Source organism: Lissotriton helveticus, chromosome 2_2, assembly GCF_964261635.1.
Source record: "Lissotriton helveticus chromosome 2_2, aLisHel1.1, whole genome shotgun sequence".
In the NCBI taxonomy this organism is placed as follows: domain Eukaryota; kingdom Metazoa; phylum Chordata; class Amphibia; order Caudata; family Salamandridae; genus Lissotriton; species Lissotriton helveticus.
Window position 1 is genome coordinate 388,281,982 of NC_136060.1, and position 26,149 is coordinate 388,308,130.

The 26,149-nt window shown below is 43.3% G+C and overlaps 1 protein-coding gene across 1 annotated transcript in view; it reads right to left on the reverse strand.

Moving 5' to 3' along the window:
• The window catches only part of NSD2 (nuclear receptor binding SET domain protein 2), a 1,080,265-nt gene that overhangs the window by 1,044,596 nt on the left and 9,520 nt on the right, over positions 1–26,149 (reverse strand). The gene's annotated exons all lie outside the window — the stretch shown is intronic.

The window sequence follows — 26,149 nt, forward strand, 5'->3', positions numbered from 1 at the left end:
CTAAAGACTTCTGGGATCCCTTTACTGCATATCTTATGGCTCAATCACCTGACTGATGGAATGATATATCTGTCTTTGGTGGTTCAAGATGTATCCGTACCGCAACTGTTCAACTGTACCAAATGTATATGTGGGAGGTCTGCACCCTCTTGTGGACAGACAGTTATGTACCTCTGTAACCTGTACTCTGCACTGTATTACTATAAGAGATTTGCAGAAGTAGTAGGTGCTTATGCAGAGACAAGTGGAACATCAGCAATAACAATGCATAACCTCCTAGTTTCAAAGTTAGAGTCCCTCCTCACTAGAGATATTAGAAACTGAAACCTGACTGTAAAACAAACACAAAAACAAACCCCTGGTATACATCGGACTGCAGGAAAGCTAGAAAATGCTTACTTGAAAGTTTAAAACAGAGAAGCGCAGACTCAATAAGGAGGGCCAGGGACAGTCACAGGAAAACAATGGTTACTGCAAGGAAGAACTGGGAGGAAAATAACTGGTTGGATCTAATCCAGGCAGCCAAAACCAATAACATGGGTGTGTTCTGGAAATTAATTGCATGCGGGGGCAAGGATCAAGTAGCGCAAACAGAGCATCTCTTGGATTCAGTAGTCTGGACCAAGCACTTTACCAACCTATACTCTGGTTTTCAGCCTTCTGCCACTGAATACTGTGGACCTCCTAATGATGAGGGAGACAGAGATACGATCATTTTTACTTTAAAAGAAACTGAACACAATAGATACAATCAAGGGATTAGATATATTCCCTGGAGATCTGTTCAAACATGATAAAGGTTTGGGTCCCGTATGTCAACCTAATCAGTATTACCATAGCAGCATGTGCTCCAGTGCCGGCAACATGGAAAGGGGCTGAAATTGTCCTTATCCATAAAAAAGGGCAGTAAACAGAAACCAGAGAATTATAGGCCAATTATCCTAATAGACGTGCTCCAAAAACTCTACGCTAGACAACTTTTAAATAGGCTTAACGAATGGCTAGAGATTAACAGCATACTGTCCACGTACCAAGCAAGATTCAGAGCTCGCACAAGCACGGTAGATCAAGTCTGCAGACTCTTACGCAACATTTGAAAATATGTCAAGGTAAAGGGGGGGGCACATCTACTTTGCATTGGTAGACCTAAGGGCGGCCTTCGACGTACCTAGATGCTTACTGTGGGACATACTAAAAAAACAGAGAGTGCCTGCAAGCCTGTTAACCCAGATAGCAAGGCACCACCATGACAATTACACAAGAGTTCGCTGGTGCACAAATGGGAGCTCACTGAGCAGGTCCCAATAGATAGAGGAGTGAGACAGGGATGCGTACTTGCTCCCACCCTGCGCTCGCTCTACATCAATCATGTGGTTGATCATTTACAAAAAACTGAAAATGACCCTCCTAAGTTGAGTGGGAACTCTGTTTTAGCATGATTATTTCCAGACAATATCATCCTGATTTTGCAGACACCGAGGGGCTTGCAAAATTTAATGGACGATTTCAATATATACTGTAATGTAAATGGCCTAGAAAAAAACATTGGCAAAACTAAGTACATGGCCTTAAATCCCCACACGGGTTTCAGAAATCATTTTAAGGTGAACAATCAAAAAATAGAACATGTCCCAAACTTTACTTATTTGGGTATATTACTTGATTTGTATCCAAAATGGAACCCGCAGGTAAACCATTCAGCACTAGTGCTTGCCCAGGGGGCAGAGGCTATCCTTAAAAGTAGTTTTTCCTCAAGCAACCCCCTGACACCAGCCCTAGAGTTATAGAAATGTAAGGCGCAGGCAGCAGCTTTGTATGAATCATAAATCTGGTGTACTGGCGACAACTAAGCAATTAAACGGGGAAAGCAAGTTTGCGAGGAGACTAATGAGGCTACCCTTATCAACACCACTCATTCCAATGTTTCACTACCTAAACATGAAGCGCATAGAACACTGCGACAGCTGCTTTATTGGATACGACTATGGATAACACCAGTATTAGCGGTATACAGAGAAGGTGTAAAAGAACTCCTAGCCATTGAAAGATGTTGTTTCACTTTTCCTTGGCTTATATTTGTCTAGAAATGGCTCATAGACCTAGGCCTCAGCTCATATTGAATTGAGCCACATAAGTTAAACACCAATTTGCAAAAACGTATTGAAAAGAACATATTGAATATATACATCTTGAATGCACTCCACTGCGATCCAAATTTGGGAAGGTTAACAACTAAATTCCTCAGTGTAAAACCTAATCCAATTTTTGAAGAAGTTCTTGACAATGTACAACCTCATTTGGCTTGAATCTTGTACTTAAAACTAAGGTATGACACCCTGCAGATCAAGAGTTATACTGTACATTGGGCACGCGGGGAGACCGTACTTGCACTTTAAGGTCTACTGAAAACACAGCGCACATACTCTTCTTCTGTTCAGCATATGCTCGGGCAAGGAGGAAATGGATTCGCCTGTTGTTTAATACATTGGGATTTAGGAAGCACCAAAATGCTTTAAGGGTGCAGACAGTTAGTACTAATGTACTGTATGTAATATTTGCCAAATCTAGTTATGTTTGCAGTAGGGATTATAAGAGCAAAAATGGGGCTAAAGCTGTGATGCTGCAATGAATAATGTGCTCATCTGCCTGAAATATGCACCTCAAATTAATGTAATCTTATTTGTATTTTTTATTGTATTATATACAGTTTTAGCTGATTTTATATACACATACAATAGGGGGATGTATTGGAGTACTTAGTAACCAGCATATATACGTTTTTGCCTTAAGTAATGCACAGAGACTGATTATTATTTTATTGAGAACGTCAAATATTGTTTGATTTTGCTGTGAAACGTTTTATGGCCTTTGGCCGAAATAAAGTATTTATGAGACAACAAAAATGTACATATTGCACAAACTAAGAATGTCTGTTCTGGGGCGACACTCGGCATCACAATGGCCAAAAGTAATCTTGCCCAACACTGGGGAGTGCCAGCTGTCCCCCTACATCAGCACTGGTGCCGTGATTTAGATAGAGCAGCGGTGCAGTATTTATTCACAGGTGATCCCGAAAATGGGTACGGGGGAGATGGAACTCATTCTGAGGAAACATATGTGCCCCTCCAGCTGAAAAATCCGACCCAGACATAAGCGACTAATACACGCACAATATCACGGTGCCATATGGACATACTAGTATCAGCAATTGAGAAATGCACGTCGAGAGTGTAAAAGACGTAAACGTTTGCACTTAACGCCCCCCAATGCACTACCTTGTATACTGTATAATCCGAAACTAACAAGTGTCATCTGATTTCAGCAATTTTGTAAGCACATAATAAAAAAATGTTTTTAAAAAGAATGTCTGCTCTGTGCCACAGTTACCAGGGAGTTGAGCTCTGGTTAATTTAGTGACTTTGGTGGTTGATGCAGACAAGTTAGTGTCATTGTTCCATGAAGTGGGAAATCACTCACCCCAAGTAATAATCCACTTAATGATAAACTGTATATCATCAATCCTGCTCACTCTTAATTCGCTTCGACTTAGGAGAGAGAACTATTCAAACCAGTATACTTATTCCAGAAAGCAGGAGGATTTCCAATGTATCCAACTGGCAAACTGATCATGGCTTAACTCTCCAAGTGGCACACTACAACCTGGAAACTATTATCCTCACAAAATCAGGAACTTTAAATCAAGCTTTTTCAGAGTGTGGACCCAGAATATGGAACTTACCCCTGTCCACAGAACAAATCTAGATATTGAACTTTCAAAGAATTGGTACTCTTTAAATGCCAATTCCAATTGGACAGTCTCCTCATGATCTCCCAAGATGATGAATGCTCAGTAGTTTGGGCAAAGAACTCAGTGTCAAATAACTAGACGCTACTTCTAAGTGTATTATAATAGAGCATTTGTCCCTAAATCCCCTAGCATCTTCACTATAGAAAAGTTACTAGTCCTCACAAATAAGTTGCTGCTGAGGTATACCAGTTGTTTTGGTGATGGAATGAATTGTGGTTTACTTGATTTGAAGTTATGTGTAGTGTAAACCTGGTCCATCAAGGTAGCAGATCTATTGGCGTGGGTCAAATGTATATACAGGTACAAAACTAGCAAGTGTCAAAAATGAAAGATCTAGAAGCTGTATAGGGGATAATTGATACAATAACTAAGAGAATCTCCAACAGCATTTTCTCTCGCATTAAATATAACAAATATCAAATTTATTCTCATCAAATGGCACAAGCACCAATTTACAAGTTCACTCCACATTACTACAAACACCAATTTCATGGATGTGCATTAACCAGATCCTCTTTATGCTTCAGACTGAACAAAAAAGTTCCAGACGGCATTGTGCCAAATAGACTCCCAAAGCACACCTTGCAATACGCTTTACTTGCTCTTGTCATATTGCACATCAACAGGTGCAGCAACTCGCTCAAATCTTTGACCACACCTATAACTCCTATAAAGGGAATCTTCTATTTTGCCCCATATCTGATGACAAGCTTGTTAAAGATGGACTACCTGGCCCACACAAACAGGAATTCATCAGTAGCTTTCTATTATGACACATTTAAGTCTCTAAGCATTATATACAAGGCCAGCTACATGGACTACCTGGCGTCCTTTTTAAACTGCATTCACACCCAATTCATCTTAAAAGTACATAAATGGGAGATAACCTAGCAAAATAAAATAAGGAAATAAGCCTTCTCTGCTTTCACTCCGACTCCCAGGAATAATCTCCACTCCAACTGAGATTGCTCTGATCCTACACATTCCGGAGAGAAAGTAAGCCTAATTTTTTCTTCCTCTACACTACATCCCACAATCTCTACAGTAAAAAGGAGTATGCTGATATCCTATATTTCAAACCCTTTCCAAGCTCCTGTAAAGCAATACATGTTGGTGTTCAAATCCTTTCTACATACTAACCCTGTCACTTAACACAGTGTCCTATCTTCTCAAAATCTCATTAAACTGATTGCTCTGATGTATAACAAGCATCACAGAAATGTTTGGATCAGGGACCGTATTGCATACACGATTCACATTCCTTGTTTGGGTCATGGTGTGCCTTTAAACAGGTGCGCCAGGCACAAACGGACAGTGCGCCCTATTATGAGCAATGCGCTGCCCTCAAGGCAACCGCTAACTCATGCTCATTCGACCCTTTGAGAGGGCTGCTCTCAGGGCACACAATGAGTATGCCTCCTGTTTGTGGTGCACTGTCACTGTGCCTCCTAAAAGGCATGTTGATTTAGCACCCACTTCACCTATACGGTACAGGCACAGAGGCAAAGTGTTTTCCTCATTTGGATGGGAGCATGCAAATGAAGAAACGCCTTCTCAGGATAGCACTTGTGCTACATGTGTGCTAGCGTTATCAGTGCTACAAAAGAGACCACACAAGTTTATGCGGCCTCTTCTGAAATACCATAGTGGCCGTAGGGTGGATGCAAAAAACAGGAGTACATGCCCATTGCACCTCTGGGGAACTATGTGTCATTATCTCCCATGTCGCCATACAATCCCTATACTACTTTGGTCAACCCGACCTAAGCAGTCTCTTCCATCAAAAGTTGTGTAAATTTGTGAAAATAGACCTAACTGAAACCTCTAAAACATCCTCGAAAAGACACAATGTTTTGAAGTAATACTCGCCAAATACATCAGCTTTCACGTCAAAGTGCTTTAGCCGCTTGTCAAATACACACTAAAGGAATATTCAGGCAACATGGTTATTGGTGAACAAAGACTTACTCTGAACTAGTATTTTACCAACACAACTTGCAAAAAAGGATATTTCCTAACTGCGGGAAGATTTTTCTCAAAATCTACCTCCAGTTAAAATCATCTTTGAAATATTCACGGTAACCTCAAGTTCATCACTGTTAACACTGCTCACACTTGCTGGTGTAGCAGGATTCTTGAAAAAGCTCTTAAAGTGACCCACCTTCTTTCACTTGTTGCATCGGTTACCGTGTGCAAAACAAGTTGCATAACTGACCATGTGATTACGTGAACTCCATATATAACAAGGGATGTTTCCAGAAATCAACATCTTGTCCTTACCAGCTCACTCATGTGTTCTGTTCAAAACACTTGTATGCATGTTCTCCAGCAAGTTCACATACTGATCCAATAGAATGTTCAATACCCATTGCAATCTTAATTGTTTCCTCTAGAGAGTCATCTATACAACATAAAATATTTACTTGAACAGTTTTAGAGGCACAACTAAGTATTATTTCATCTCTGATTAACTGAGCTACACAGTTTCCAAAGTTACAAGTACTAGCCAAAATTCTCAGCAAAGCCACATCCTCATCAATACTTAAAGAATGTGATTGTTTAGGAGAGTAAAACTTCACCTTCCAAATAAAACACCAGGTTTGTCAGAACAAGGTTTTAAAAGTCGTCTCTCTGCCTCTACAGATTTGCCCCAAAATCCTTCCTAGCGCACTCTAGCTCAGGCATGTGATCAGAGATCCTCTGTGCTTCTGTACCTAAACTATTAAATAATAAAGTCTGTGTCCTGTGTGGGACATACCCTACTACAGCGTCAAATAGCTACCAGGTTATTTTAAGAAACACAATGCTATTATTTCCATTACAGTATGGTTTACAAGGGCTTTGCAGAAAATAAGGCGGTTGCGGCACATGACAACCACTACCCACAAAGTCAAAGCGCAGACTGACACCCACACAATTTAACAGATGTTCTTCCAAAGTGCACTCCTCAGTGGCACTTCACTCCGATCCTGTAGGTGGCTATGATTTGCCGCCCCCCCCCAAAAAAATGCAAAATTAGAGCTTTTGTAAAAACCTGTAATTTTAACAAAAATCTTAAGGAGTACCTGTGTTCAATCCTCCTTTTATTGCACTGACAATTAAAGAAGGTTAACAAAAGAGGGTTACTTTCTTACGACCCTGCCAACACAGAGCCTGGAGGGAAAGGCTTCAGAAGACCAGGACTAAGCAGGTATATTAATATCCCGGCCTCCTTGGCAGTCTCCTGGTCCATACAGGACCATCACACATAATTAGCAGTGTGAAACACAAGGTGCTGGAGGGAGATGTTAAATTTAGCCCCCTCCCTGCTCCCATTTTAAGGTGGTTAAAGTAACGCCTTCACCCAGCACCAAGCATTTGATCCTGGGAATCGTGACAGAGAGCGCGCAGCTTTAAACATAACTTTGCACCCTCTCCGACACCAAACATTTGTCTTTCGTCCCTCTAATGCTGGGTGTACTGGTTTGCTATCCCCATATCAGGGCAAGGGTATTTTTTGAGACATGCAAACTTTTTTCGTGGGCAGTATTTTTTTTGGGGGGGGGGGGGGGGCAGGGTGGATGGATATAGATATATAGATATATATAGATATATATATATATTATTTTTTTAAGCTATAAAATTTGGCAAAATATTCTGCAGTGTCTGCACAATATCAGCAAATTTGAAGCTTCCTCAACTGCTTATTCACACAGTGACAGCTCACAAATACACCTTTCATAACGGACATACACAAGGTGCTTTGTGTGCGTAGCGACAAACTGATGCTGGATTGTAGGCTTTCAATGACCTGTAGATCACAGTCTCAATGTCTTGTCTAGCTCAGATCTCACTACAATAAAGCGTTGCTTGAATCTATCCAACTGTGCTATTACTCCTCTCTTCTGCTTAAACCTCACACAGGAGTCCCACTGACAACTGTGCCGATGATGGTCCAACAAAACATGGCTGCTCCCATGTCCATAGGAAATGCCTTTTTTGTTTTGCTAATAACTTAGGCGTCACTCGAATCCACACCAAAACAAACCGCCTCCTTTAAAAAAATTATCCTTACAAAATACTATAGTTACTTCATACTACAAGCTTTGTTTTTAATACCAATATTGATTTCATTTGTCAGCCGATATCAAAAATCCCCTTTATTAGGACATATTACTACAGTAAAAAATATGACCATAACATACATCATTTTTATTAATTCCACACAATATACCAGTCCCACCTCATAAACATTCATCGCCTCATATAATACATACCAACCACACTCTCCACGCATTCCATACATACATCTAAAAATATTTTATGTACAGGTTACCAACACCAAAGCAGTGGGACTGGTGCATCAAAACTACAGGTCTTTTATGTTGTGGTTCCAGTTATGTGCAGATGCACATTTCGGTGAAACCCGGACTGACACCGTACGCCTTTCAGCAGTGATTAGAGTAAATCAACGTCTGAAGGAAGTGAGCTGGCTGGCCTTTAGGACTAGGTGAGGTATTTGTGTAAAATGTGGTCAGGTGTAATAGACACACAATTGTATGGAGGAATGTCTTCTATTCCATGCTTCATATTACTGGCTCTAGGAAAACTCAGTACGGCCTCAAACTATCAGCATCGCCCTCAACCTTTTACAATGCATATGCAACCATCTCCTTTTATAACAACGGTATTATCCTAATTCAAGCCTCGAATGACAATCTAGCTAAGATTGGTAATATCTTCCCCACCCTCAAGAAAGCGGTGAATTCTAAGTCTTCTCATTCTCTCTTAAACCTTCGTACTCCAAAAGATTTCACACTCTCACCTCCCCTCACAAGCAGGGTGACACTAACCAAATATATCCCTCCTCACGCCTTAGGCGATCACTGTGCCACTCAGTCCCCTGGCTCGGTATAACCAAATCAAACGATGTCCACAACAGTAGGGAATCAATCAGCTTTTGGACACACAGCCTGATTCACTTACCCGACCTCCACATGGGACCCTTCCTGGGTATTCCTCTCTCGCTCCACCGCTGCTTCTCTCTCCTGGTGAACCTCATTACTTGGTCTCCCCTAACTCGTCCTCAGCCCAGTCGGCATCTAGTCTCCCGCCCTCCTGGGAACCTATTCCACCCAACCCATCCAACCTCTCCTCGTCTACATCCCATCCGCCCCACATAAGCCCTAACAACGGCCTTACACCCACGGCCCCACTCTCCTCGCTAATGGGTAATTTACAAGACTGCATTCATTCACCTGCTCCCCCTATCAGAGGGCCACTCCGGCCCCTTCAGCTATCCACAGAGACCCCCATATCCCCGCCGGACCACCCAACTCAGCCATTACTCCACAACAAACACTCAGACTGGGCTGTGATCTGTAGCCACCTGCACCTTCTCACGATGGAACTCCAGGATTTGAAAACCATAACTATTGAACATCTCCCTCTACTTGGAACTCTTAGTACTATAGGGAATCGACCCAGCATCCTTACTAGCGCAGCTCCTGCCCTTGACACGCACACCTTTTACCATACCTTGAAAACTTTACCCCTACCAAATGCTCCCTCCCTCCCTAGAAGACTGAAGACTGAAGACTAATTTTTCGATCAGTGATATCTGTGATCTACTCCTCTCTTATTATCAACCATTAGGCCCTGATAAGTCCTGAAAAGTGGCAAATCCAAGCCATTCATGCTAACCCTTACAGAGAATTCTCCCGCAATCTGAGAGGCATAAATATGGACAACCTCAAGCGCATCAACATCCTTCAGACTCCCATTTCTCACCCCACTGATCAATTTAAATGCGTACTGCTCAACTGAGTAAACACTCCCCGACATCTATGATCTCATCCTAACCAGTGATCTTTAGCATCAGTATTCTCACGCAAACCTGACTAAACTGCTCCTCTACCGCTTTCGTCGACCTTCTACTCCCACCTAACCATGACATTCTTCGGATGGACATATCTATGAAACATGGTGGGGGAATAGCCTGCATACACGGAAACACACTCTGTTTCCCAATCAGAAACCATTACTCTACGTCACGCGAATATCTATGCATCAACATTTCCAGTAAAAAACTCCGTCTGCAAACTACACATATTCTAACACCTCCCGGACACAATCGTTCCTTCATTGAACATTTAATGGATATCAACTCCTCTAATGACGACCCTCTAGTGTCCCAAATCGTCCTCGAAGACTTCAACCTCCACTGGTCTCTCCCAAACGATCAGGCAGTGAATTGTCTTAAATCCTTCCTATTGGATCAGGAGCTCAATTCTGTGACAGCTGAACTCACAGCAAGGGAGAAATTCTGGACCTCATAATTTCGAAACGTAGCACTATCACACTGGACTCCATTATCCCATGAGATTGGTCTGACCACTACTGCATCTTCTACTTGATTAACAGGGAGGTGGTCGCGAAGGGCAATCAACCCAACAAAATTAAGCAATGGAAAAGGAACCTCAGAAATCTCAACACGGAAGAGCTAGCAATCTGTTGCACAAAGGGCTGGACATCCCAATCAGATATGACTGATGTTCATGCCCTGACAGACTTCTATAATTCCTCTATCTCCGGTAACTTGGACACTATCCCCTTACAACAAAAGAAAACCTCCTCCAAGAATCTCCAAACCGTGGCTCTACCGCACCCTAAACTCAGAACAAAATTATGTAAGGGCAGCGAAAAGATCCTGGTGATCCATACCATCTACCGCACACCTAAATCACCTTAGAGCTGTCAGAAGCTCTGAAAACAAAAAAAATCAAGTGTGCAAAAGCCAACTTCTCCAGATCCCAACTTTATCAAGCCATAAACTGGTCCAAGAAACTTTTCACAATTGTTTCACAATCAGTCAAGGTGCCCATACGCCCAACCCTGGTGAAGGTTCTCCTACCTACGACTAATTGGTCGCCTTGTTTGCAAAGAAAACATCAAGCATCAATACTGACCTAGAATCAAAGAAGGCTCTTCTTCCAATTTCTGGGAGCACTCCTCCAACTGCCACCAAGGCGTTGCTCGTCCCACCTAGCTCTCGCTCCAAGAACAATGCCTCTTGGCACACCTTTACATCCCTCAGTAAAAATGACATCTACAACACTCTACTTGCGATCAAACCATCTAGCCACTTGAGCTACCCTCTCACTCCTCCCATATTCAAAGAAATTAAGGCTGCCATTCTCACCATCTGGTCAAAGATTGTAAATGCATCACTATTGTAAGGCATGTTACCAATCTGCCTAAAAGAAGCGCAAGTATCCCCATTCTAAAAAAAACTAATGCAGGCAGTTCTGATCCGAATAACTTCCGTCCTATTTACAACAGCCCCACACTGGCGAAAAGTCTAGAAAAGTGTGTGCAATCTCAACTCTGCTCTCACATTGATCAATTCCAACTGTTGGATCAACATCAATCGGGTTTTCTGAGAGGTCACAGCACAGAATCTGCACTCACTCACATCATGGATGACATAAGTTACTAGACCAAAATGAATCCTGCCTCCTGATTCTCCTTGACCCATCTTCTGCCTTCGACTTTGTTAACCACAGCAAACTACTAACCACTCTAGAACACAGGATGGGATTATCTGGGTTGGTATTGCAATGGTTTATCTCCTTCCTCCACAACAGATCTCAAAGAGTAAAATTAATCAATCCCTATCTCAGCCTTCTACAGTATCCATGGGGTCTGCCCTCTCACCCATACTCTTCAACTTATTCTTGGAACCAGTAGCGAATGCCTTGAATGCCGCAAACATTCTTTTTCATATGCATGCGGATGACACTCAACTTTATCTGAAAGTCTCCTCCCCAGAAGTTTATTTGACTCAACTCCATCTTGTTGAACACTCAAAACTGGCTCACTGAAAACTACCTCATGCTCAACACATCCAAAACAGAATTCCTTCTCATCGCTCCACCCACCCCCAAACTACGCTCCCAAGAATCACCTCTGGACGAAACATCTTACACCCTTCAACTGCTTCACTCACATTGAGTCTGCCACATCTCTAGGAATTATCCTAGACAGGAACCTGAACATGCAGAATCATATCAGCAATGCAACCAAGGGTGCTAAACACCAGATGAGGATACTAAGGAATCCCAAACCATTAAGTTCACATGAAGACTTTGAAATGGGCGGTTCAAGCTCTAGTATTTAGACTATGGTAGTTCCACACACTGTGGCCTTCCCAAACAAAACCTGGCCCCACTTAGGACTTCAATCTGGCTGCAGCATTAATGGATTACTGGTGCAAAAAGAAATGCTCACATATCCCCAGCTTTAAAGTCCCTAAACTGGCTACCCTAAGAAGCTAGAATATAACTAAAGATTGCATGCATGACTCAAAAAGCCCTGCACTTCAAGACCACCATCTATCTGGCCAACAAACTAGAATTATCAGGTGGTGGCCGTCCTTTTTAAAGTGCAAGCTCACTGCTCCTAAAACCACAGCTTTTCCACAAACAGATCGAGTAACATAACTTTCTCTGGCATTGCCCCGAAGATTTGTAACTCTCTACCACCGGAAGTCCATCGAATTCCATCCAACGCTTCTTTCAAAATGGAAGTGAATAAAATCTTAATGATAAAGTGCTTGCACTATAGGCTCTGCTCTGCTGCTTTATTACTGCCATCATTTCTGTCGCTGTGAATATTGATACATGATTGTACACCTGGGAATAACTGTATTGGATATATGGTTTGTTCTTCTCCCATTACCTGATCGGGTTGTATGCTGTGATTGTCCATTACATGCTAGTACTCCAGTGTTTATCAGTGTTGGCAGGTCATGCACATATCGGTATTGTATATATTGATTGCTCTTCTCGAAGGCCAAGTGCTTTGCTGGACTTTGATTGCCTGGACCCCCCGAGTGCATAGGAGCACCAACGCTGAACTTGCATCTACATCCCAAGGCGTGAGGCGGGACTGCGAGGACCAGCGTGCAGCGCGGCGCTGATCGGCCGCAGCTGGTCCTCTTCCCGCCCCTCCACCTGATCTTCCCATATAATCTGCGGCAGCAACGCGCACGCGGGACGCGCGCGGGGCTAAGGCCGGGGCGAAGACCGGGCAAAGAGCGGGCCGTTTAAGGCCGTTCAAGGACGGCCCTGGCCCTGAACCCCTGCCTTTTGGCCCTCAATCATATAACTGCTAAGGTAGGCGGAACTGTGTCCTGTATTTGCGTATTGCAACACCAGCGGCCGCCTTCCAGCTATATCACCATTTTCTATTGTCCCTGCGCTACAGATGTCGGCCATGCGCAATAGAACTAGAAGTTGTACAAAAAAAGCTACGGTGGTAGCACAGGTGACTGGACCCATAGATCTTTTTATTTCACGGGTGAACGAGACTATTGACCAAAGCATTGTTTTATTGGAAAAAAGAGTCTCCATGGATCTTGCGAATGCCAAGCGCTCATCCTTGGGTTCTCTTGCAAATGCTAAATCACCCGCCCTGCAGTCATCGAACAATTGTTCTCTACCCTTAACCATGCCTACTACTAGTGCTCTGACTGTACCGAATGCTGTTGATTTATCGGTTGCCCTATCAGACTCAGATCCGTCTTTTGTCGATCTGGAGGTCACACCAGATCTAGAAGCCTGTCAGTCACCTGGCAAAGCGGCGCCGAGTCTGAGTGGGTTTAATAATGTGGAAACAGCTCCTGCACCTACAGACTCTGGGGGAAGGGTTACCAATCCCCCAAAAGTTATATCCAAGAGTAAAAACAAAGTAAAAGTTGCAGTTAGGAACCATAATCTGATTTCACCTACCCCGCAACTGGCATCAGGTATTCCCTGCTGGGTGCAAAACATGGTAACAGATTTAAAATTGGACCTTGAAGCCACAATAGCAGCACAAATTAAGCCTTTAACTTCTAAACTTGACAGGCTTACGTCTTTAATACACTCGAAATGGCCACATAAAACGAACGGGCAAAGGCCTGATCAGCCACAAGGGATCACAGAAGCAGCCCCTAAATGCTCATCTTGTGTCCAGCCTCCTAAAGATGTATTAAATAACGCTCAAGTAACTATAACCCCCGGGAATCCAGTTTTCTCTCATCTGTCGCAAACAGGGAATAATTCTGTTCAATCCACAGCTTTATCTACTCCGAAGGTGGTGGGTTCTATTCTGACTCACCAACACCCTGTCGTTGGTAACAAAACCACTAGTCCTCAAGTAAAAGATGTTGTAGGAAAATCTAATACCCCTTTAGTACCTCTTCCTACAAACAAGACTGAAGGTCCTAAGCCAAAGCAGGCACGTTTTAAGTCAATTAATCTGCCACCAGAAGTCTCCCCTTTTGTGGTCGTGTTGACAGCAGTTCCCCCGCTGAAGGAGGGAGCAAAAGAATCTTTTGTTGAGCTAAGAAACAAATGTGCCCAATGGCTCCACTTACATAAACCTCTACCTAACAATATGAACGGTGAAATTCTTACTGTGCGTAGAGGGGACTGGGTGGGCAGAAGCAAGAAAACAATAGTAGGGGATGTAATTACAGTTAATTTTAGGGATATAGGGGCAGCTAGTTATATATGTAATGCACCCAACAGTGGTCCTGCGACTCAAATCAACCCACTCCCCTTGTCTTATTTTTTTCCGATGCCATCAAGACCAAATCCTCCTTGTCCCACTTTTCAAAGTAACAGAGGATCTGTGTATCCCCCGCATCATGCTACTAAACCCTGGCAGCAACCACCACACCCTTCTTCTTTTTTTCCACATTATGCTAATCTTCAGCAGCAGCCATTACATGCTTTATCTTTTCCCCCGCACCATGTTAATCCTCAATGGCAACAACCTCCCCATTTTCCACCACCTTTATTTCAGCCTGCCCATCAGTGGCAGCAACCTTTTCAGCCCTTACAACCAGTTAAATCCCAGTGGCAACAAACATGGCAGGACTTGCCCCCTTCCCAAGATCCCTTGTACTCACAATTTGCCCATCCTAACAGATATGCTGCGTTAGACGAGGTAGATTGACTCAGCTCTGCTGAAGCTTTGGTTTTAAACATCTCTATGTCCTATTTAGATATGGAAAGTGTTCCCCCAGTCACACCTTTACCCGCACCTCCTGAATTCCCAATGGTGTCATCGCTAATACCCCTCTCGCATTTAGAAAATAGGGATAGCCTTGATGCATGTACACCTTCTGTTACTCCCAGATTAAGCCCAGATATCAATCCCCGGGAAGATGGTCCTATTCTATCACGTGGAATTCAGCCAGAGTCGACTATTGTTGGCGATTCTGGTAAACCAGCAGGGCTCTCTCTTGTTTCCTGGAACATTGCTGGCCTTGCCAGCAAACTAGGTACACCCTTCTGGACTAGATTTATGGGGGAGGGATTGGACCTGATCTTGTTGCAGGAAACATGGTGTCTGGACCCCATTAACATCGAAGGGTACGCATCCTACTGTCTTAAAGCCACCAAATCTAGCTCGGGCAGGGCTAAGGGGGGCCTTTTGATGCTTTTATCCACTAAGCTGTGTGATTGTACGGTCAAAAGCAGCACGACAGTTGGGACCCATAGTCAAGTCATAAGGGTGGAGTGCAGGAAGAGTATTGATTTAGTTGTAGTAAATTTCTACAACAATATCTTTGATGCCACCAGAGGAGATATTCTACCGCCTCTAGAAAGGGAAATTGTCAAGGCCCTGGGTATTTCGAAAAGAAAGGCCGAGGTTGTCTGGGCAGGGGATTTTAACTTGCAGCCCTGCCATTTGTCTAACGGGAACATCTGTGGCTTTGGAGCAGCTATGAGTAGTCAATGGGGGGGTTTGGGAGTGAGGGAGGATTCTCCTCACTTCCAACATTGCAGTTACGGTTCTACACTAAATAACATGCTAGTCACACTAGACATGACCCTGTTAAACTGTAACATAAACAACCAGGCAATAACATGCCCCACATTTACAGGCAGAGATGCAGGATCATTTATAGATCATATTCTTTTGTCTAGCAGTGGAGACTTTACTGATTTGTATGTAAACGAAGAAAGTCTCAGTGACCATAACAGCATTCGTGTTACCCTCCTAGGGCATGGTACCTCGACAGTTTCAGGCGAAAAATGCTCAACTGACCTAGTACCTATAAGACCGAAGGGTCTAAGGATTAAATGGACTGGATTTAATTCTAAGGTTAAGCAGAAGGAGGTTCTTACTAGCTGTAAGAACCAAATTAGTTCCGTCTAGATAATGACTGTGATTCAGGCTGCTTATTAGCTCACTTTGTCTCCATGAACAGTATTATTGACGGTATTTTTACTAAGGCCCCGTCATCCAATAGTGGTCTGAAGCAGGGGTGGTTTGATAAGACCTGTATAGTCGCCCTCCGAGAACTAAAGAAAGCTTTAGGTACCAAACCACGTGATAAGAAGGATATACAATATTTTAGGGCTAGATATAAAATAGCACTTAATACTAGGAAAAGGGTATTACAGACTGAGGCGTGGGATAAGTTGAAGGAAGCAGCCGAGACCAAAAACTGCAAACTTTATTGGGAAACAATTAACAGCCCTTTTCTCAATAAAGAAGATGTTCCAGAACTAACATCTTATGTGGCATGCAGTGATTGGGTCTGTCACTTTTCAAAATGTTTTAATCCAGAAGGGTTATCCCCTGAGTCATTGTCATCTGAGTCTACCCCTTGGCTACCCCTCCCGTTGGGAATAACATTAGAAGAAAGCCATGAAGCAATTTCTATTAGCAAAGGAGGCAAGGCCCCTGGCCCTGATGGGGTCCCGCTGGATTTATACAAAGATGAACCAGTTCTGTGGGCTCCCATCCTGGCGAGGATATTTAATTGTGCGGCAGAAACTAATTTCCCGTCTACTTGGGGTCAATCGGTTATTATCCCTTTACATAAGAAAGGTAATAAATCAGAGGCCTCTAACTACCGGCCAATTTCATTATTGGACGCCTCTGTAAAGGTAATGAGTAGGATTTTGCTCAAAAGGCTGGAAGATTGGGCAACTGATTTTAATATTTTAACTAGAGTCCAATATGGCTTTCGGAAAGGTTTGGGCACATTGGATCAATGTGTAAATTTGGACCTTTTAATTAATAAATATACTGTGGCTAAAAATGGCAACCTCTTTTTATGTTTTGCTGATTTGAGCAGCGCTTTTGATTTGGTTAACCATGCCATTCTTTGGGAGGTTTTGCTTGATGCAGGGGCTCCGAGGGAAATTGTTCATTTTTTAGCTAGACTTTACGTAAAACTCTCCTGTAAGGTCCGCTATGGCACCCTTGGCGAATGCACCCCGTTTTTCAAAGTGTCTCGGGGCATACGCCAGGGATGTGTTTTGGCCCCGCTTTTATTTTCCCTTTTTATTAATGATGTCGACCGTTCCTTGGTTGACACCCCAGCAGACGCCCCCCTGATTGGTGGTAAACCTGTCCCGCTGTTACTTTACGCGGATGACGCTGTTCTCCTATCCCGAACACAGATTGGCCTCCAGCGCCTAATCGATAATTTTATGCAGTTTATTCAAGTTAGGAGGCTCCGCGTGAACAAAACCAAGACGTATGTTATGTCATGCGGTCGGGCAGCTAAGCAGTCAAAGCATACTTTTTTCCTGGATAAGGAAAAGTTGACTCATGTTAAGTCCTTTTGTTATCTAGGAATTACATACAACAATAGCGGGTCTTGGACCTCGGAATTTGATTCTATCAGACTAAAAATGCTGCGTTCTACTAGCAGTATTTTTCGCTTTGCCTCTAAACTTGGCTCACGAAGCATTTTAGACATGATGAACATATACAATGTTTGTTGTGTCTCCTCTGCACTGTATGGGGCCACAGCGAGGGTTTATCCCTGCAGAAGGAGGAAAATAAGTTTCTAAGGAGGTTGTTATGCGTTCCCCCTTCTGCCTCCGTTCAACTGATCCATGAAGAGGTCGGGGTCGAGTTCATTTCTGACTTAGCAGCAGTCCGGCCACTCTTATTGTGGCGTTCTATTTGGGCTAAGCCAGAGACTCGATTCACTCAGGATATTATTCTTGACGGTATAGGCTTGGACCACTCTTTACGCATACAGTGGTTGAGATACATTCACCGTTGGTATCTCCTTTTTAATATCGATGTGTTCCGTGAGCCTGAAGAGGTTGTTTCTATCTCAAAAAAGAAATTAAGACAACGTTTTTAAACTTTCGAAAGGCAGAGCGAGATAAAATTTCTGGTAATCTTACTACCGTGAAATTTCATAAAGATTTGAATTTATCTTCGGGGTTCCAACCCTATCTTGTGTACGTGACCCGTCCCTCTCATCAGTATGTTTTAACACGTGTCAGATTGGGTATTGTTCACCATCTGGTTGCATTTCCAAACACAAGAACCAGTTCAGAGACATCCTGCCCGTGCGATAGTTTTTCTCGCCAGAGTAGTTGCCACTTTTTACTTTTTTGTAAATTTTTTCATTCTCTTAGGCTAAAATACCTTAAACCGATTTTTATTAAGTATAATATTTGTACTACAGAAACTGCACTGATACTTTTATCCTCATTAGAGAATGAGGAGATTTGCTTTTTTCTGGCTACTTTTATTTTGAAGTGTACAGCTGCCAGGAAAAGTATTGTATTATAACATTTCTTATACTTACCTGTCTGTACCTATGTTATACAGCTGCCAGGAATTGTATTATGCTGCTATTACCTTTTACATTCCTGTCTGTATATATATGTCTCCAAGTTTTATATCAATTTTTGTAATTAAGGTATTATTTTTATCTGCTTATGTCCACAGTATATTATGATGATTTAAATTGTTATGCACAGCTGCCAGGAAAGGCCTACTAAGTAAACCTTACTGATTTCCTGTCTGCTCATTTATGAATGTCTTGCATTTTTGTAACAGTATGTTGACCTAAAATGGCAAGATTACTTTTTAATTGTTGCACTCCAGCCTTTGCACATCTTCCTACCCCCTTTCTTATAAGTGTTCATATGGTGATTTTAAATATTCTAATTATGTATCTTTTTGCTTGTATGATTTGTATGTACAAATCGAATAAAAGCTTTTTGAAATTGATTGCTCTTCTCCCATTACTGGATGTGTCCGATCTCAAATTGTTAAGCGTTCTGAATCACGCTAGGGTCAAGCCAACGCCTCGCACTTATTTGTAACAATTGTTCTTTGCCCCTATTGTTTCCTACATACTCTAAATGTGGAGCTGTCTGATACATGCCTGGGTCATTTCGTGCTATATAAAACTTTATTAATAAATAAATGTTCACAAAATGGTATACACTTTGTTGCATGTCTAAATGGAGCACATTGTGTGGTGTTATGGTGATTTGGGGAAATACGCAAATTGGAGAGGTCTATTTTTGCTTTGCTGTTAATGGTCATTGGACACGAGGATATTTATAATGGATTATTTATTATAGGTAATTTTAAAATCTCCCATGTCAACCTCGGTTTGTTTTTAGGTGGGTGGTTGTTGGTGCCCTGAAAAGGTGTACGGTGTCTGCCAGTTTTATCAAAATGTATGTCGCAAATAACTGGAACCACAACATAAAAACATGTACTTTTGATGCAACAGGCCCAACGCTTTGTGATCTATTATAAAATGAATGACAGAAATGATTTATACGTATTTCTATGGTGTAGTATAAGGAAATTATAGCTAGCGAAGATAGCAATGAAACTCATTGATGACAATACCTCCCTAAACAGAGTTTATATATCTACAATTATATAAGGAGCATCCTAATATGAATCATGTCTACATATAGAAAAATTGTTCTTATGATAATATTTTTTTTTTTTTGTATACTTCAAGAGTTGTTTAAATATAACAAACATTCAATTGTGCATATAGGATTTAAAGATAAAAATTTCAAAAAAGATCTAATTAAATTAAGCAGCCAACATAGGTGTATACAAATCCAAATGATAGACGAAACATTGATTCAGGCAGTGCGGCAGATGTCTACAACGCGCGTTTCGGCATACACGCCTTCATCAAGTAGCCGTCTATTGCTCATATGACTTTATTCAGGATATGGACAATGATAAAACGTGGTTCCCCAACTTCTTACTTTAAATTAAGGTTCTGTAGAGCTGGGGGCACATGTGGAGGAGATTGGCCATAAAAATGTGAGGACCACTTTGATAGGGTCTCGAGCACATATGGACTTCAATTTAGGGGACGATTTCGGATTATCGGAGATGATCTCCTGGATATAAAAAATACCGATCCAATAAAGTTTTCTATCAAATATGCCGTCCGTCGAAGAGGAGGCCAACCGACCGGTTTAGTGCCGACCACGCAGAGAATTGTCTCCTGGTATTAAAAATAACAATCCGATACGGTTTCTTGTCGGAAATGCCGTCTATAAAGGATGAGACCAACCAACCGGTAACTCAAAATCCGAGTGGAGCGGAGAATATCTCCTGAAGGGTGAATAGTTTCGATCCAAAAACGCCGCTCATTAGGATGTCGCCGGCGGGGAGTATGAGGATTTATACGTATTTCTATGGTGTTAATCTGTATGTAAAAGGGTTTTAGATGTAGTGAGTATGGGGTGTGTGATGAGTGGTTGGTTGATATTTTATGAGGGCATAAAAGTTTGTGAGGTGGGAGTGGTAGATTAAATTTATAATGAATTGTGATAGAAATGATATATATTGTGAATATGAGTATATTTCGTGCTGTAGAAATGTAACTTTTGATAATAACAGTTGATGCCAAATGAAATCAAATGGAGTATAAAAATGTGTAGAATGAAGCAATTATATAGTCATTTGTAAGGATCATTCTGCTAAGGGAGGTGGTTTGTTTCTGCGAGTTCTCTTTCCCCTGTCTTGATCCCTTTATCACTTTTAGAGGCCTTCTGTGTTGATAAGTAATAGCAGTTTGACAAATCCCCCAAAAACTTTCTAAAAAAGGATCTTTTTCACCTAGGTCATGCATGTAATGTTTTGTGGTGATCTATCACCACAAAGATTCCGTTCAGTAGTTTTATTGATATAAAGCTCCAAAAATATTTGAACATGTAGACGGTTGGGTACGGGGATTATCGCGAGTCCCTCACACCCAAATTTTTAAACAACAGAGTGCTCCGATTGGCCCATGGGACATTTTTCACATTTCGCAAATTTGCTCCAGCAGGATCCAGCGCCGATTGGCTGCCTGTAAAAGGAAGAACAATGTTGCAGACAGCCATTACAGGACTTAGTCTCCTCTCCTCAATCATTTGGTGGGGGTGCCGGAAGGGGCAGAGGGCCCTAGTGTAGACCTATTCCTGGAGTACTTAATCTTAAACACACTGCGACCCAGGAGACTATCCAATTTCTTCTCAGCCGAGAGGGCCCACAGGGCGCCGATCCCCCCTGCCCCACTCCTGACCCTAACACTCACAACCCTCTCACACTACACATAGTGATTACATCAGTGCTCCCGCGTACCCGCTGGTCAGTAGCACGCCGCGTTCCGTAGAGGGGCACGAAGACCCCTATGATGAAGCATGACACCAAGGGCCCTTTTGGTGTGTGAGGGGTATTTAAAGAACACAACATGCTTCCCACCATTATAGGTAACAAATCCAACCCCAGACCATTTTCCGCCTATCTTGTGTGGGTGGATTCTACTTGTTTATAAACTACAGTAAGATTCGCCATCAAAGATATCATCGATCCACCTACGGCAACATCACCCCCTCACAAGACTTTTGTAACAAACACTCTAAATTCTTCAGCAACAAAATCCCATCCATATCCGACAACTTCGACCCTCAACCGGTCCAGTCATTGTTACAGCTAAAATTCCGGTCACAGAAGAAGAACGAATCCTAACCTTACGGCCTCTGATCACCACTGTTGAAACCGCTGCTACTATGAAGACAATTCACTCCAGGGCCATATCTGACCCTTACCCTCAACCCTCAACAAACCTTCATCAAGCAACGCCTACTATTAGCGAAGCAACTGATATGCCATTGCTCAAGAAACCACTGGCTGTCCCAGCCACATTTCACTAAAGACCCATCTCCCTCCTACCATACACAAAGGAGTAGAGAACATAATAAATTGACACTTCACCAACCACCAGCTCTTCGATGCGACGCAGTCTGAATTCAGGATCAACCACAGTACAGAAACAGCACTCATCGAAGCAACAGACAACATCCACATTAGGAGACATAGCAGCTCTCCTTCTTCTTGATCTCTATGCACCATTTGACATTGTTTCTCGCCCCTTCCTCATCAGGTACCTGGCATCCAAGGAACCACTGACCGCTCCTTCTTAACAGATAGAACATAAGCAGTCAGCCTGGCACCATACTCCTTGCAATGGGACTTCCAACTGGTGGCCAGCCGCACTCGGATACACACCCAGCACCACCCCTCAGGAACCTCAACACCATTGCCAGCAAGCTGGACATGACTTCAAAAGTCAACTGCTTCCACGCCATAAAGAAGCTGGAGAAGTTTTCAAATGGTTTCAAAGCAATACTAGAAAAACTGTCACTGACGTCCTGATCGCCAGCAAGTTAGACTACGGAAACACTCCTTACACCAGGATCACCAAGCTACAAACCATCCAAAACTTGGCAGCCAGACTAACGCTCAACCTCCCACACATAACTCACATCACACCACATCTGAAGCAGCTCACACATAAGTGCCAATTTCAAACTCCTCAAAACCTTATTAAAAGGCACTAAACAACTTAGGCCCCACTTCTTGAACAGTCGCATCTCCTTCCACCGAGACACTTCTCTATAGGACTCCTACTCGCACACATCCAACGCATATACAGAACCAGATCAGGAGGACGGGCGTTCTTTTACAATGCACCTAAAGCATGAACTGACTTCCTACTCCATATTAGAGCCATCACCACTCTTTTTGAATTCCACAAGAAGCTGAAGATCAGGCTTTTCAATTAACCAACCTACCATAGGCAGGGCTAGTCACACACACCTGCTAAGTGCCACAATCCTTTAGCAGGTGATAGCATGCTTTACAAATACACAACATATGGTGGAAAAAATATCTACTGCTGATGTGTGGAGACATCCTAGCAGTAATGGAGTACAATGGCGTTCAAATTGACCTCTGAAGATATACTGTTTGTAGAACAGAACAAGCATTGAAAATGCAATAGGTCTCGCAATAGAAGAGTTTAACTTTTTTCGTTTTGCAAATGGATGATTGGCGTTGCGTGGATGAGTGGCGTTGCGTGGATGAGTGGCGTTGCGTGGATGAGTGGCGTGTGAGAGTGGCGTTGCGTGTGAGAGTGGCGTTGCGTGTGAGAGTGGCGTTGCGTGTGAGAGTGGCGTTGCGTGTGAGAGTGGCGTTGCGTGTGAGAGTGGCGTTGCGTGTGAGAGTGGCGTTGCGTGTGAGAGTGGCGTTGCGTGTGAGAGTGGCGTTGCGTGTGAGAGTGGCGTTGCGTGTGAGAGTGGCGTTGCGTGTGAGAGTGGCGTTGCGTGTGAGAGTGGCGTTGCGTGTGTGAGTGACGTTGCGTGGGTGAGTGACGTTGCGTGGGTGAGTGGGGTTGGAATGCAATAGGTTTCGCATTAGAAAAGTTGTAGTTATTGGTCTTGTAAATGACAATTTATTTATTTTTTCGTTGTTAAAATTGCTAAATTGATGGCTTTGTCATTTCCAATGCCAATAGTTATAACTTTTGCGAATGTGACACCTATAGCATTTGGAATGCAACATGTTTTGTATTTATGTGACTTATATGGCAGCTCTGGTCGTTATGCTACATCTCTAGATAGTTTTATCTTTTGCAAATGTGACACCTATTGTAACACAATATGTGTTGTGAGTGAGGGTGAGGGGTTGAGGGTGAATGAGGGTGAGGGGTTGAGGGTGAATGAGGGTGAGGGGTTGAGGGTGAATGAGGGTGAGGGGTTGAGGGTGAATGAGGGTGAGGGGTTGAGGGTGAATGAGGGTGAGGGGTTGAGGGTGAATGAGGGTGAGGGGTTGAGGGTGAATGAGGGTGAGGGGTTGAGGGTGAATGAGGGTGAGGGGTTGAGGGTGAATGAGGGTGAGGGGTTGAGGGTGAATGAGGGTGAGGGGTTGAGGGTGAGGGGTTGAGGGTGAGTGAGGGTGAGGGGTTGAGGGTGAGGGAATGAGGGTGAGGGGTTGAGGGTGAGTGAGGGTGAGGGTGAGGGTGAGGGTGAGGGTGAGGGTGAGGGTGAGGGTGAGGGTGAGGGTGAGGGTGAGGGTGAGGGTGAGGGTGAGGGTGAGGGTGAGGGTGAGGGTGAGTGAGTGAGGGTGAGTGAGTGAGGGTGAGTGAGTGAGTGAGGGTGAGTGAGGGTGAGTGAGTGAGTGAGGGTGAGTGAGGGTGAGTGAGGGTGAGTGAGGGTGAGTGAGGGTGAGTGAGGGTGAGTGAGGGTGAGTGAGGGTGAGTGAGTGAGGGTGAGTGAGGGTGAGTGAGGGTGAGTGAGGGTGAGTGAGGGTGAGTGAGGGTGAGTGAGGGTGAGTGAGGGTGAGCTTCGAATCCAACCTGGCCAAGCTGTGTTTGAGAATAAATGGGCAGCCAACCTAAAGCAACAGAGGACCTCTCTATTTATTGATCAAATACTTTGTGAAAGCCAAAGAAGGCAACTTCATATCAAGGGAACTACATCAAGTCTTTATGAATTCCCAAACGTAAACTAATGTGATAACATTAATGCGATGTGCAATGTTTAGTCATTGGTAAGCTAACATTTCTGAAAAAAGGACATCTTTTTAAAATTTATTTGTATTGACAATTAGAAGATAGGATCAATCTACATACTCTTTTAAGATACAGGTTAACATATGTTCGCCCTGCATGGGCAACGCATTCACAACTACTACAATTATAATTTGGCAAGGTTAGGTATATCAGGTACACAGAACATTGTTGTACCCCAGCACATCTTTAATTGCCATGACCAATGCCCGGTTTCAGTAGTTATCGAAGGATATGTACGAGCAACAGATATATGGCGAATTTGTGTTTTGCAATTTGTTGTTCAGCATGCCAAATATGTTATACACTTATAAAATTTCAATTAAATGAATTCGATTTTATATGCTTTCTAAGCAATGTTTTGAGGTTTAGTTTAGTATTTATTAACTCACAATTGGGAAAGCTTTCAAAGTAGAGATTAACATTAAAAAGTGACATTGTGATCAATTTACCACATTTTTTAACAAGTAAAAAATAGAGCACTGCTCTGTAGCTCATTATTTATAACAAGCAAAATAAATATGTCTGCTTTGTGACTAATGCAAGACGTTTATAGCGCATGAGGGTGATAAGCTATATTCACGGCAGGGTGTGGTCTGCTCGTGCATGATCTGCCTCCGCTTGTGCCAAGGGTACAAACGCACCAAGAAAGACACTTCCGCCACACAACTGTCATAATAGCTAGTTTTTTGTCTAGGTGTGAATTGTGAAGCAGTGACCCAGTGGAAGAGTCAATAGCCGGGGTGGAGATAGGGGCTCCACTCAAGGGGGGGGGAGGGGTCTGTGACTAGGAGGGAAGATCCTCTTCTCAATGCAAATTTCTACGTAACTTCTTTTCGATGAAGGCTGCTCGAGGGGCTGTGTCTGTAGAAGTAAAATGCTCCTATTAATGTAGCTTGCTCTACAACTTCTTTTAGGTGGGGTCGCACAGAGGGACATGCGACTACAGCATCAAGAGGGTCTCAAGATTGAAACCATTGCTGATGGTAAACTGTATCGAATATGTTTAAAAATCAATTAAAGCAGCCTAAAGGGGAGAAAGGAGGGGTGAGTGTAAGCCGAGGTCACACGGCGGGCAGGGGAGGGGGCGGAGCGGGGAGAGCGAGAGCGGCATGTGGGTGTGAAGAAGCCGGGCCGGGCAGGGGAGGGGGCGGAGCGGGGAGAGCGAGAGCGGCATGTTGAAGGCTGCTCGAGGGGCTGTGTCTGTAGAAGTAAAATGCTCCTATTAATGTAGCTTGCTCTACAACTTCTTTTAGGTGGGGTCGCACAGAGGGACATGCGACTACAGCATCAAGAGGGTCTCAAGATTGAAACCATTGCTGATGTTTAACTGTATCGAATATGTTTAAAAATCAATTAAAGCAGCCTAAAGGGGAGAAAGGAGGGGTGAGTGTAAGCCGAGGTCACACGGCGGGCAGGGGAGGGGGCGGAGCGGGGAGAGCGAGAGCGGCATGTGGGTGTGAAGAAGCCGGGCCGGGCAGGGGAGGGGGCGGAGCGGGGAGAGCGAGAGCGGCATGTTGAAGGCTGCTCGAGGGGCTGTGTCTGTAGAAGTAAAATGCTCCTATTAATGTAGCTTGCTCTACAACTTCTTTTAGGTGGGGTCGCACAGAGGGACATGCGACTACAGCATCAAGAGGGTCTCAAGATTGAAACCATTGCTGATG